The sequence below is a fragment of the Puma concolor genome, chromosome C1, assembly GCF_028749965.1.
Source record: "Puma concolor isolate L17-30 chromosome C1, mPumCon1.1.hap2, whole genome shotgun sequence".
Classification (NCBI taxonomy): domain Eukaryota; kingdom Metazoa; phylum Chordata; class Mammalia; order Carnivora; family Felidae; genus Puma; species Puma concolor.
In genome coordinates this window covers 179902244-179917836 of record NC_141674.1, presented here as the reverse complement: position 1 = coordinate 179917836, position 15593 = coordinate 179902244, and positions in this window count along the sequence as shown.

Sequence of the window (15593 nt, the reverse complement as noted above, 5' to 3'; positions counted from 1 at the left end):
TAAATACGTACTGGGCAATGCAACTATTTACTACAACTCTTAGTGTCCAAAGCAGCAAGGCACAAGCATCAGGGAGAGGAAGCCAACATTTCTACCAGCTCACTTTAATGCCAGGCTAGGTACTTGTGGGGTCAGCAGTGCTGTGCCCCGACCACATGCTGAGCACAAGTACATTTAATCACACAAATCCTATTAGGACGGTACCTTTTTTTTTTTTTTTTTTTTTTTTTGCAGCTGAAACTCTTCAATTTAATTTACTCCAACGAGTAAGATGGAGGGAGGGGGGACCTCCAGAGTCCGTAACAGCCCTAAGTTCTCACTCGTGTTAGAATTTATTTTTCCTTTGAAGTTCACAAAATTAAAAGACTTGTGCAAGTTTATGTAACTTCTGAATGTCAGAATCGGTGCTTCACCCCAGTCTGAAATCTATGCTGCTGCCAAGACAGATGCCTAACGATATCACCCAACTGTGCTTAATTATGAATCACTTTACAAGCTCTCAGATGGTGTAGTATTAACTTCATTTATCGTCCCTTATACGGCATCAGGTACAGCTGCACTTTATAAATGATTTTGGTGATTGTCATTCCGAGGCTAAGGAAAAAACAGCTCCCGGTTCCCGGGGAGCCGTGGAGAGACTATTATTCAGGTCTGCTGAGGCCACAGAGGGGCTCCTAAGCTCCTTGGTATCGACCATTGTCAGTAGCTGCAGGGCTCACTTTGGGCATGGTTTAATAAGGGCAAGCTGTCAACAAAGATAGGTACTGGAATCAGCTTATTCAAAGACGGCACAACAAGTCTGCCTCAAAATCTTTAAGTAAAAGCAGTCATATCCCTGTGCCCTGCTAGAGAAATTGCTAGCATCGTCCCTGCCTGGACACATCCTCTCATAGGCTGAAGAAATGAGCAAATATCCGATCAGCATGGGGCGTTGGGGGAGTGTGGAGGTTCAAGAAATAGGGTGAATCTTGAGGACATAGAAACCTAGCCTCTGAATATAACGCCTACAAAATCATCTTCTTGAGGAAACTAGGAGCTAGGCCACACAAATGTTGGCGTCTCCTTTTCTGCGGGCAAGCAATCAAGGAAAACCCCCCAGGCCAGCTCTCAGTCACCAAGATGTATGCTGCAGGCAGCAGCTTCTTCCAAAGGCTTTGAAAGTGGGCACAAACTCAAATGCCCATGGGGCTCACGCATGAGTAAGATGGTTCGAGGTGGTGGCACTAGTTGAGGCAAACTTGTCACCTGTGGGCATGATGGGGCACCCTTATCGTATGTCCAGAGGCAGTCAAGAAAGGCCCAAATTCTGCTATCCTTTTATCATGAAAACCTGCTGGCTTTTCACTGTTGGCAACTAGCTCAAATCATTTTAAGTATCGTGCGAGCCAGTCACGACTGTCCGCTGCCTGGATGCAGTGTAGACACAGACCATCAGTTTCTGACTCCTGCCCCACAGAGAGGCACTCCATGTGCCCGACTCCTGTCCCTGTCCTGAGGCACACACAGAATAGAAAGCTAGTAGTAACTGGATTGGATTTGCCTCGAGAAGAAAACCTTCTTAGGGAAATACAAAACACAAAAATCGCCTCGCCAGAACATGTAAGCAGTGTTTTCTGGCTTCCTAGTGAGTGTGTGGAAAGATTGCCCCGATGCTGCGTAGTTAATGTAACAAGAAGACAGTTGCCAATCACACTGAAAGATGGCTATACGTTCTCTAATGGAAAACCACTGCTTCTTGTTCTCCGAGTTGCTAGCTACCTGTGGGCTACATGCAGAGCACTTGGGTGTCTAACGGGTTTAGTATTTTTGGTAAACTAAGCATAGGATATGAGTATCCCATTTCTAAGTTCCAGTTAAAGAATACCTACTCCTGTCAATAACCTGAAGTTTCTGGAGATGACAAAAGGCAAGTTTGCACCCTGCAATGCCAAACATCATGGCAAAATTGCCAGCCCACACCCCGATTCTTCAACTCTTTGTTGCCAGTAATGAGGTACTAAAGGGAAAAAAACAGGGCTCAATCTTTTTGGATTCTAAACTCAGCCTTCAGAGCTCAGGGTTGGGGGTAAAAACTGGAACAGATTTAGCACAAGGGGCAAGACGTCCTTTGTTAAGGCGAAACCTGCTTGTAACCACTTGAAGCTCTAAGAAAGCAGAGGCATTAGCTGTGTTCCCTGAGGTCCACTGCATGCTAATTATCTCCGAAACCTCAGTGACATGCAGAGAAAAACAGTGTATTCTGGTGAGTGTGCCCTTATTTGAAAAATAAAATTTCCTAAGGACTTTAAATCAATAATTTCAAATTGCTACATAAAAAAGCCCCCTTCCAGGATGGATGGAGGAGAGCAATATCTTAGTTTATGGGGTTGCCCCTGAAATTAACCAGAGAAAGGGAGACTGGTGTATATTGGGTGTAATTTCACTATGATCTACAGTTCTCCTTTTTCCTACCATCACTCTTTTTATTGTCAGACATCAAAAGATCCTTCCCAGCTACCAGGTAGCTATATTTTCAGAAATTTAATAAAAACCATTAGATCTGAATTATCCAATAACCACAGGGAGGTTGTTTTTTTTTTTCTAAAAGAAACATTTAAAACTAATTATATAAAATCAACGTACAGAAATCTGTTGCATTTCTATACATCAATAATGAAGCAGTAGAAAAAGAAATCAAGGAATTGATCCCATTGACAATTGCATCAAAAACTATAAGATACCTAGGAATAAACCTAACCAAAGGGGTAAAATATCTGTATTCTGAAAACTATAGAAAACTTATGAAGGAAATTGAAGAGGACACACAAAAAAATGGAAAAATAATCCATTCTCCTGGATTGGAAGAACAAACATTGTTAAAGTGTCTATACTACCCAAAGCAGTCTACATATTTAATGCAATCCCTATCAAAATACCACCAGCATTTTTCCCAGAACTAGAAAAAAAAATCCTAAAATTTGTATGGAACCACAAAAGACCCCAAGTATCCAAAGCAATCTTGAAAATGAAAGGAAAGCGTCACAATTCCAGACTTCAAGCTATACTACAAAGCTGTAATCACCAAGACAGTATGGTATTGGCGCAGAAACAGACATATAGATCAATGGAACAGAACAGAGAACTGAGAAATGGACCCACAGCTATGGGGTCAACTAATCTTCGACAAAGCAGGAAAGAATACCCAATGGAAAAAAGACAGTCTCTTCAACAAATGGTGTTGGGAAAACTGGACAGCGACATGCAGAAGAATGAAACTGGACCAGTTTCTGACACCATAAACAAGAATAAACTCAAAATGGATGAAAGACCTAAACCAACAGGAAACCAACAAAATCCTAGAGGAGAACATAGGCAACAACTCTGACCATAGCCATAGCAACTTCTTACTAGACACATCTCTGGAGGCAGGGAAACAAAAAGCAAACGTGAACTATTGGGACTTTATCAAGATAAAAGCAAAGGAAACAATAAACAAAACTAAATGGCTGCCTATGGAATGGAAGATATTTGTAAATGCTGTATCTGATAAAGGTTTAGTACCCAAAATTGATAAAGAACTCATCAAACTCAACATCCAAAAAACAAAAATATCAAGTGAAGAAATGGGCAGAAGACCTGAATACTTTTCAAAGAAGACATCCAGGTAGCTAATATGCAAAAATGCTCAATATCACTCATCATCAGGGAAATACAAATCAAAACCACAATGAGATACTACCTCACACTTGTTAGAATGACTAAAATTAACAACACAAGAAACAACAGGTGTTGGTGAGAGCGTGGAGAAAGGGGAACCCTCTTGTACTCTTGGTTGGAATACAAACTGCTGCAGCCATCCTGGAAACCAGTATGGAGGTTCCTCAAAAAGTTAAAATAGAACCAGCCTACAACCCAGCAATTGAGCTACTAGGTCTTTACCCAAAGGATACAAATATACAGATTTGAAGGGGTACATTTACCCTAATGTTTGTAGCAGCACTATCAACAATAGCCAAACTATGGAAAAAGCCCAAATGTCCATCGACTAATGAAAGGATAAAGAAGATATGGTGTGTGTGTGTGTGTGTGTGTGCGTGTGCGTGTGTGTGTGTGTGTGTTGTGTGTGTATATATATATATATATATATACACAACACACACATATACACAATGTGTATATACAATATATATATATAATAGAGTGTATTATGCTAAGCAAAATAAGTCAGTCTGAGGAAGATAAATACCGTATGATTTCACTCATGTGTGGAATTTAAGAAACAAAATAGATGAACATATGGGAGACGGAAAACAAAAAGAGAGAAGGAAACAAACCATAAGAGACTCTTAAAGATAGAGAACAAACTGAGAGTTGATGGAGGAAACTGGGTGGGGGATGGGCTAGATGGGTGATGGGTACTAAGGAGGGCACTTGTAATGATGAGCACTGGGTGTTGCATATAAGTAATGAATCACTGAATTCTACTCCTGAAAGGCAATATTGCACCTTATGTTAGCTAATTAGAATTTAAATAAAAATTTGGGGAAAAAATAATCATCTTGTTTCATTAACATAATGCATTTATTGGGCATCTATATATGCCAGGCCACGTGCTGGGTCCATGGATACGAGAAAAGAATAAGAGAAGAGTCTTTGTCATTTAGAAACTTTCTATTGAGAAAGGGGAAAGCACTGAGATAAAGAATTTGAACTCACAGTAGCAAAGCAAGAGGGAACAAATAATTGGAGAGAAAAATAAATCTTCAGCCTTAAAGAAATTGTTGTTTGAGAAATGGTCGCTCAAGATAGCAAATGGAGATACGGTAGCTTGGCTGGCTAACATATCATAAATGTCCAGGATAGAGATGGAAGGAAGCTAAACTGTGAATGGTATGGACTGAAAGAATACACGGGAATGGGAATTTCTCTGCTCTAAGTACAAAACAAAATGGTAGAGGGGAAACTGAGTGGAAGAAAATCTATAGTCTTTAAAATGCAACATTGACAGCAAGCACATTCATTTGTTTTGATTAACAAGTAAATATTGAACACACACTGTGCTAACCCCTGTGAGAGACCCTGGGCTCACTAAATAGATGGGAACAAACCCAACAGGCATGCTCTCCCCCTCCTGCCCCAGCGCGCCCCGCAATAAACTGCTTGCTTAGCCACTGTCTGGCCAAAACCAAATTGGTTTTGGTTTTGGTTTTGTTTGTTTAATTCAGGTAATTTTTCCTCCTGAAAACACATTACTAATGTATAATGTTACATAATATCTTTTCTAGGACGAAGCAGGGATGAATAAATAAAAAATACGATAAAAATCAATGAGAAGTTTTGACTTAGGTACAGTAACTTAACGTGCAACTTCAGAAGCACATGTTACCCTTACAATAAGGGTTGGGGTTTTTAATAGCATTTATTAAGTTTCTTTATTTAATTAAAAATATAATTAAGCAGGGAAAAAATGGCCCACAAGCCTAGGGGCCAGATAACCTCTGATGTAACGGTTCATTTTCTTAAAAATATTACATTAAACTAACAGGTTTTTGTCACCATGTAATAAATGACCACAAACTTAGCAGCATTTAACAGCACCCATTCATTAGCTCACGGTCCCGCAGGTCAGAAACCCAGCACTGTATGGCTGAGTTCTATGCTCACTGTATCCAAGGCTAAAATCAAGGTATCAGCTGGACTGAGTCCCTGTCTGGAGGTTCTGGGGAAAATCTGCTGGCTATCAATCAGGGACTGCTCTCAGCTCCTAGAGGCCACATCTCTTACCATGTAGTCCCCCCATCTTCAAGCCAGCAATGGCACATTTAGTCCTTCATGTCCTTTGAATCTCTGACTTCATCCTTTTGTTCTTCTTCTCCCCCTCTCCTTCCACTTCTCCTCCACCTCCTCCCCCTCCTTCTCCTCCGTCCCCCTCTCCTTCTCCTTCTCCCTCTCTCTCTTCTTCCTCCAGCCAAAGAAAACTCTCTGCCTTTAAAGGGCTCCTGTGATTAGATCAGGAACACCTGGATAATCTCTCTTAAAGTAAGTTACATCATATAACATAAATAAAATCACAAGGGTGAAAACCATCACACTCACAGATCTGCAGATCGCATGTATTCCAGGAAAGTGGGAAATCTTGGATCTCTCTTAGGGTTTTGCCTACCACATAATGAAACATGGGGAGGAAATTCAAATGATGTGAAAAGGTCCATATTACATGGAAATTGAAGCTAGCCCTTTTCCACTTCTTCCAACATCATACTCCGCTGCTAACCACTGTCTACGGTTTTCCTACATATCCTTCTAGGAAAAAATATAAGAGATATATATGCATCTCTATATTTGTTCTGTATATTCAAGTATCCAGGATCTTATTGCACCTAGCTGTTCTCACGTACTCTCTCTCAGCACTACTTTCTTAGTGGTAAATGTGGATCTACATTATTCTTTTTCAGCTACATAGGAGATTTTTCTTTCTTTAGTAATTACATAAGATAAGCAAAGGGATCAGCAGTGAATCATCCCTAAGGCCAAGACAGATTATTTATTATCCCAAGGATTTTTAAACTGTAGAGACAGTTTGCGTAAGATCCATTGTTGTGCCTGAAACGCTTTCTTTTCTTAGAGCAGATGGGTTCTCCTGGAGTCCCTGTTTTGGAAGAGAGTCAACTAATTTCTCTCCAAAGTAAATTTAAATAATCACTTCTGGAGGAAATGATCTGTTAAGACACAAAAGAATTTTAACAGAATTTTCTCAAATGTAAAGGAAAGGCCCCAAAAAAGAAGAACAAAGATGAGGAGGGAAAGGAAGGGAAGAGGGAAGGAAGAATGGGGGAGGGAGAGAGGAGAAAGAGGAAGAGAAGGAATAGAAAAGCAGAATAAATCAGTTGATTTTAAACTGAAGTTGGTGGGGCGCCTGGGTGCCGCAGTCAGTTAAGCGTCCGACTTCAGCCAAGTCACGATCTCGCGGTCTGTGAGTTCGAGCCCCGCGTTGGGCTCTGGGCTGATGGCTCAGAGCCTGGAGCCTGTTTCCGATTCTGTGTCTCCCTCTCTCTCTGCCCCTCGCCCATTCATGCTCTGTCTCTCTCTGTCCCAAAAATAAATAAACGTTGAAAAAAAAAATTAAATAAAAAATAAACTGAAGTTGGGAGTTCGTCTATGCTTCAGGACAGGAATAGAGTTCCGCCCTCTGACCATTACCTGCTCTTTTCTCCACAGCAACACCAAAGAAAGAAAAGACTGTTGTATTTCTTTTGCCTGCAAAAGATGTATTTCTTTCTAATTATTGTCATTCTAAAGTTCTTAAACTACAATGTTTGATCTATGGCTTTAGAATACCAATTGTTCATATCTGTTTCTGCTAAGTACAAAGAGACAAAGAGACTTCCACTACCTTTCATTGTTCTTTGAATGGGACTAGACATTAAAAAAAGAGATTTACATTACTAGTCATAACTTGCAACTCCTGAAATGCCCACAAAACTCACATATTCAATTTTTCTACTGAAGTGACAAGTTGCTCTGCTTTCATCAATTTCACTGAAAACGCAGTAAGCAATAATAATGGCCCCGATTTCCATGAGCATTTTCTCTGTGGAGGGAATCCATGAGCTAAAAGTTTCTCTTCAGGGATTGGCCCACTGCTCTGAAATGAAGATGGACCTCTAAACATAATATGAACCCTTGTGAATTTGTGCTAATACTTGGAAAATGTGTGATTTGCTCTTAAAATCAGAATTCCTCATCTCCACTCGAGAGAGATGTCCTATAAGCACATCACTAAAGGTTGCCTACCGGGACATAGAGGAGGGCACTTTCATAGTAACTTGGCAGCAATTTTCGAACAAGCCCCAAGATTGTCTCAGGCAATTGCTAGTGAGATGAATTACAGCAGAGAAGCTATGAATAATTCCATACTGCCCTTAGACCCAGGCAAGAAGGGACCCTGTCCTCTGCCTGTTCCTCAGAGAGCCCCATGCCCTAAAGTAACTTCTAAAATCTTTCTAAGTTCCCCCTCTGGTGTTTGGGACAAGCCAGGACTGGGGTCATCAGACAAGAAAACTCAGATAAGATCAGGGCCTTTGTAGGCCCCAGTCTCCATTTTTACCTTTCAGAGTACTAAACCTCTATCCCATACAAGGGGTAAACCAGATGCCCCAAAGGCCTTCAGGAGGGAAATTGGCAGAGCATTTATTTTATGAAGGCGGGAGCGTCCTCTGGAGATTCGTCCTCTGGAATAGTGCTGACACACTAACTTAAGGAAATTCACGTTTCTAAGGGATACAGACAAGTTCAGGGCTCGGGAATACGGATGATACCGCCAATCCCTGGGCCTGAGCCACCTGCGTGAGCTGGTCAAGAGTTCTTCAAACAGAGATGCCACCTCCAGTCTGTAGCAGCAAGAAACCAAGATGGCAGCAGGTGTCCTTTACCCAGAGCCATCATTCCACTTCCTCCTCAGGTTCCACATCATGTATCAGGCTGTTTGCCCAGGGTTGTCTCACTTGTCTCCTCCAAGACCTTTGGAGACCTTTGTTCCCCTGTGTCCAGTGATTCCTCTGAGCCATGTTCTCTCTTACCTTATGTCATGTGTTGGTGTTGTTCCCTGCCAGGCTGGTCTTAAGGCATGCTAAACGAAGGATGGACATTTCCTGTTCAAATGGGACCACTCTCCTTGTCCCTATGGATCTCACTTCTCCTCTCCACGAGGTGGAAGTGACAGAAGGCAGGAATACAGACAAAATTGAAAGAGATCATACTCTAGGAAAGCCGTGGTCACCTCCTAAGAGTTAAAGATAAGACATAATTGGAAGATGTTTCATTCTATATTTATGCTATAAAATTTTGAACACTAAATTTTTTAAGTTTACTTATTATTATTTATTTTTGAGAGAGAGTGAGAGTGCAGGGGAGGGGCAGAGAGAAAGGGAGACAGAGAATCACAAGCAGGCTTTGCACTGTCAGCACAGAGCCCCCTGTGCAACTCGGACCCACAAGCCATGGGGTCATGACCTGAGCTGAAACCAAGAGTCAGATGCTTAACCAGCTGAGCCACCCAGGCATCCCTTGAACACTAAATTTGACATAACCATAAAAAACAACTTATCATTCACATTTTCCTGCATGTAACCAGATAAAACTTGAATTTGTGGTCATCATCAACAAAGCACAATAACAACCTTTGAGACAGTCAGGGGAAACCAGTGTTCACATCATGATGAATGATATAGAATCATGAGTAATGATGTAACCAGCATTAAATAAATGATATTAGAAAGTACAAAGGCAAGAAGACCTATATTGCTTCAATTCAGACAGGATCTGAAGAGTCATGGCATTGTGAATAACAGCTTTACTACCTTTTTCTCAAATGGTGAAAGATATGAAATTAGCCAGGAATCGTTCATTTGACAATAAAAAACAAGATAAACACATAGCTACAATGAAGAATATTTATAGACAACGATTAGACAGAAAAACAAGTGTGTAAATAACTCTACTTCATCCATTATTCTGAAGGTTTATTGAAAATTACTGTCATTTACATAGGCCCATGAATTTTATAACACTTTTTTAAATCAAGTTTTTTTTATATAGACAGAGACCCTACAAAAAAGATTTGCCTGGGACCTTTTACATGCTAAAGATGGCCCTGAGGAAAATTCCTGAGGAAAGGCAGGAGGTAATTTACCAACATACAATTTCATCTTTTTCTCAGTACGGATATAGTAGGTTTCACATCACATGGTTTGGGATTCTGCATGTTTTAATTTAGCAAATATTTTATATACACAATGAGATCATTGCCATTAAGCACTACAAAGACTTGGGGATTTTTGCAATTTTTTGTAGCTACATACTTTTGTATTTTTCCTGCTGGAAGGTAATTCTCAATTACCCAGTTTGGGCTTATTCACTTAGTAAATTAACTGCATCAAATAAACGCTTTATTTCTAGATTATCTGATCTCCAACCTTGAGTACTTTTAGATGCCTTCACTATATCATTAGTTGGTAGAAACCCAGAGAACGTAAATTAAACATTTTAACTATGGAAGGAAATTTGCTCTAACAATCAGATAAATGCATGCTAACATATCAGATTATTTCTGAAATATCAATCACTTGGATTATCTTTGCCTTTTTAATGAACATTTGTAATTGAGGTTTAACCATTTTAAGGCTTACTATATATCAATGGTATGTTTTCCCATACATGCCTCATATTCGTACCTATAAAAAAAATTACGTATTCACAGGTGATTAACAGTTAATCTGATCAATTATTTGGCCAAACTACTAAAAGAGGTTGATAGTGGAAGTTCTAGTTACAGTTGAAGAAGTCATGGTTTATTTCTAGAAATGGGCAAGAAAAAATTAGGAAGAGAAAATCAAAGGACAACATTAAATTTTAAACCGATATACTAAACCAACTCAAGAGATGACATAGTCATTCCATAAGCATGTGTCTTTTCTCTTACTAATGTTTTTTACCCCACCATATTCTGACTTAGAAAAATGCTACTAGAAATGCTTTAGTTAGTCAAAGTCAACATTTTATTCTTATGGAATTTTAAAATTTAAAATTCCATTGAATTTCCTTTCAGTGAGTCTTACAAATATATAAAAAGAATAAAACATTCTAAGAACTCAGCACCTTAAAATGTAAAATTTGAAGTTCATTTTTACATTCCAAAGTTGTGTCTAGTATAAAACTTAAAGACATTTTATCGGTGCCACCATTCTTGTTTTCAAAAATTAAACAGGTTTTTCATTTAGATAGAGATGATTATAAAATGCATGAGGGCTGTGGAGAAAATAGTAGGGCAGATTTCAGATTTTCTGGAGTAATTCTTTTTCTTTTGACTCACCAAGTCTTGCCTCCCTCCTTCTATCAGACAGGATACAAAATACCTAACTTTTGGAGCTCAATCTATCCATTTCAAGCGGCATGACAATCATATGGTGAGTGAGGAAAGAATTTTTAATAAGGACATTAGCGGCCACAATAATTCCATCTACTTTCTTTGTAATGAACAGCAAGTTCCAAGCTTTTTTGTTTGGAAATTCAAAAACAACAAAATGTGTTTATATTTTCTTAAAAAGCAGTGGATTTCGGGGAACGGAATCCCTGGGAAATAGCTTAAAATGTGAAAGTCCGTGATCTTCACAAATAAACATAAGTCGTCTTGTATTAAAACCAATTACCTGACTTTTCGGTCCTAACCTGCAAGGGGATGCATCCCAAAGATTAAATGCTAATGACTTTCCATCCTCCAAATCCAGCAAAAATCCCCTGTGACCATGAGGAAGATGAACCAAAATAATGTCTACATAGAAAATAGCAAGCACCTGCTTGCTTTAAAAGACTGTTTTAGATTTAATGAGAAGATATTGATTATAAATAAGCAATAACATCATGGAAACAAAGAGCCAATTTCTTTAGACCAAAATATTGTGTTGAGAATCAATAATATTCAATTGGGTACATCAGTCAGCCTTTTTAGATACTATGTTTGGTTCAAAGCAAACATATGTTTGGGGTCTGTGAAGGATTGAAACTTCCCCTGTGGAGTCACCTATCTTTGCCCCACCCAACAGAAATAATTCCTTGAAAATATTTCAGTTCCTGGGTCTTTTTTCATCACCTCTATGTACGCTCTGTTTTTCTAAGCAGCAGGGTCAACCTGGCATTTCCTGGAGGACTGCGCCTGTAAGCTAGAGTCACCATTCTTCCAGCTGTTGAATCCGCCCGTCCTGGTACCACTGGCTGGTAGAAATGACAAGGAGACCTTCCAAATTTGCAAGGTTTTTGTCTTGACTGGAATGGGTTCTAGGTCAACTTCTTTAAAACCGGTACAGATTTTCAGACATTTACACAATCACATTTCTAATGACAAAGAACTCTGAAAATACCTGTCATTTCAGACATGGATGGACTACTTGATTCCAAGTGAAAATCTTTTCTTGTGTCACCCAGATGGCACCCATGCACGAAGGCCCTAATGGCTATTCCTGTTGGGGCAGCACATGACTCCAACATGAAAAGCCACGCTTTTAGAAGGAGCACTATAAATAGAGTTAACATTAGATGAACCTACCAAAATGGGAAGAAAGGAAGAGGAATAAGTCACTGAGTTCAAATTTCCAACCTCTGTGGCTTTGACGGTCTGCCAACCATGCTTCTTTCGTGTAAGCTAATGGATAAAGGTCGCGCAGAAAACAGTGCCAAACTGAAGGAATTTTTCTTCTGCTGCTGCAAAGGCTTATTAAGGGATCAATAGAACAGGCTTCAACAATCTGGAGACAATAGTTTGTTTTCAGAGGAATTCTGGTTAATAATGATATTGGATTGGCTAATTTATCATGACAAAATAAGTTAAATCATACGGGCAAACTCCCTGTCGTAGGTCTGGACGCCCTACAATCACAGCCTAAGACAGTAGTTCCGGTGCATGTTTATTGAAGGGGTGCTCTTCAAGAAAAACTCTTCAGGCGAGGGTATGATGAGCAGGAGAGGAAAGATGAGAGGGCTGAGCAAGGGTGAGGTCCCATATACAGACTAGTCTTGACCTGATTTATGGGATCACACCACAAAGTGGATCAGCACTCTCTCTTTGATGCAAGGGGGCCAACCATTTGCAGCCCATCTCCGTCATTTATTGGCTGCTCCTGGTTGGAAGATCATAACCCTTTGGGAGATGCAGCTGCCAACAGCAATTCTCAGGAGGTGGGGGTGACAGCTATGGATCATTAGCCGCCAAAACTCACAACAGTGAGAAGGGTGCAAGAGCCTGGTAAAGGAATACGGGCGGGGCCCCCATGGCGTCTACCACACTCACTGACTGTGATCCACTCCGAGGTTAGAAAAATACCTAGGACTCTGGCAAATTATACTCAGACTGGAAAGGGTCACCTCTGGTATCAACAGGTGAAGTCATCGGGATGGAACAGCTGGCAATCTTACCCAGCCCCTTTAATTGTATTATACCCTATGACTTGTGCTTCCTTTGCTTGTTAACAATCTACAGCCTCTGACATAATGTATCCTTAACCGGTTTTGGTGCTCTTAATTCAGAATTATTCCTTCTTCCCGCATGAAAGAAAAGCTGCCAAGTTTTGAGAATCTCCATTAAGTTGAGGGCACAAGGCAGAATGTTAACATTCGACTCAAAGAAAAAAGCCATAAGACTCTATAAATCACAAAACACCATTCTTTTTTTAATGGAAGGATGAAGTTTTCGATTGAGAGATTTGGGAGGAATAGAAAGATGTTTCCTTCCCTCAGGTATAAGTTTTATTTGCATTCCATGAGTCCTGTTAACATGGACATCCTTCACCCAGTAAGAAATGTACACTTTTGCTGTGGTTTGTGACCCCCCCGTTTTTCAATTACGGGCACTAGAAATTCCAAACATGCTGTGAGTCATTTTTACCTTCTTTCTTCCTAGATATTGTGCTGGAGATGGAGTGACTTGCATTTTCATTGTTGCTCTGCGGTGTATTGAAACAGTCAAAACAAATCTAAGTCTTTATTATCCAACAAGCAGATAGGAAATAAGAATCCAAAGGCCGGATAGCAACACATTTGGCAATCTTTCCTCAGATGGGTTTTTGAAACCACACATACACACACACACAAAAAAAAAAAACCCTCAAATGTATTATTTTGTCCTTCCAACTTTTCTCCACTCCGTTTTGAGGTGATTAATTTCATCTGGATGTCTAGAGAACAGACGGCTTTATATTTGAGTCCATTATAAAAAGAGAGAAAGAAAGAAAAGATTTGCCTATCTCTATAGGAAAGTCTATCTCTTTCTCTATTGACCTAATCAATAACAGAAGGTATTACATATAATAGTTTCAAAATCTTAACTAGAAATGCCGGTTTGGCCACAGAAGTCTTTGTTAAAAGGGCATGTGGGAATTCACGGGGAAGGTCATCAGTATAATAATCCATCCAGGATGGTTTGCTTTCTGTACCTCTGAGTCCGGATATTTGTACTGGATTCTGCAGCCAGCCAAGTCAGTGGGAAATTTTTTTCTGAAGCAAACAAATCTCCCTGTTTCATACTGATCCAACCTAATTCTAGCCACCCAGCCTACACATTATATATTTCCTATTTTGAGAAAAACATTCCTGGAACAAGGAGTGGGCAGTGGACTCAATTCTATTTTCCACTACATTAAGACACCTTACAGATAAGGAAAGTCACATTTTCTGTGGCAGGGAGGAGGCAGAATACTTGCTGCGGTGAGAAAAAAATCACAAACCGAGAATCAGAGGATAAGAGGAAAATGGCAGATTGACTTCCGGTTAAAGGACAGCTGTAAGCTATTGCAAGGCACTCTCTGGCATCCCTCCCTCATTCCTCGGCTCCACCCATATCCATAAAGAAATAATTTCCCAAAAGTAAAATGAAATTCCAGCTTTACAAGGGCTTCTAACCCTGGCCTCATACCATCAAGACAAGACCCTCAAATTATAATTAGCTTTCATGGACCCTTCTTCAAACATCTTTTAGCCTGGGAGCAACAAACGCAGTCAGTCAGCACGACCAAGTCGCTGCTATTTTTATCAGCACTCAGTGGCCATTCTTGTGGCCACAATGGTGTTTTCTGACCTTCTCTAGATGGGGAATACTGAGGATCAGCATAGTTTTGTTCATACTCCGATCCAGTTGCTATGTGATGTTTGGGGATTCGAATCCTGACTTGAAGAGTAAATGGCAGCCTTTGGCTTTATTATTGGACCACAAGAATAAGATTTTATTTTTAATATTTGTTATTTCGTGGGGGATCAGTGACTACATTTATGAAATGTAGTCATAAAATAAGTAACAAGGAGAGGAATATGGAGAAGAAGAAGTAAAGGAGTAAAAACTTCTCATTAAAATTTTGCAGAGTTTACAGGAGGCTAAGATTAGACCCGTTTTCTGAATTAGCACTAAGACAAATTTACCTCTTTAATGAGCCAGAGCTCAGTCTCACAACAGAAAATTTTACCTCTTCAGAAATTCAACTGGGGAAAATGCAAGTTAGGTGGACACAAGTGCTACAGCCAGAGGAACTGCCTCTTTGCTAATAGAATGAACTGACATTTATTTCGTTTTTAAAGGTGTCAGGCAATGTTCAGAGTTCAGTGCTAGTATGAAGTCTTATCACTTCCAGAACAAAAACTAGTCAGTGGAATTAAAGCCCAGATGGAACATATACTAGCAATGGGCCCCCAGAAAATGTATTTTTGGGTTTTTCTCCATGTTTTGTTTTTCACTTGTAAAATGGGTGTTGGAAACAATCCCCATGTCACAGGTTGTCATAAGGTTAAAGGAGTTAGTACATGTAAACCATTCGGCATAGAATCTGGCACATGGAAAGAGTTTAAATGAATGTTGGCTATTACGATCAATCACTTACTAAAGACAAAAAAAAAGTGAAAGTTTAAAGGTTCAGTAACTGTCTCAAGGTCACACAGTGAATAACGAGCAAAACTCCAATTTGAATTCAGATGATCCATCCCCCAAGTCCACGTGTTTATATAATAAACCTTCACACCTCCCTGACAAGCATATTCCCCAGGACCCAGTGTGATTTGAACTCAGCCCTTTCCGACAA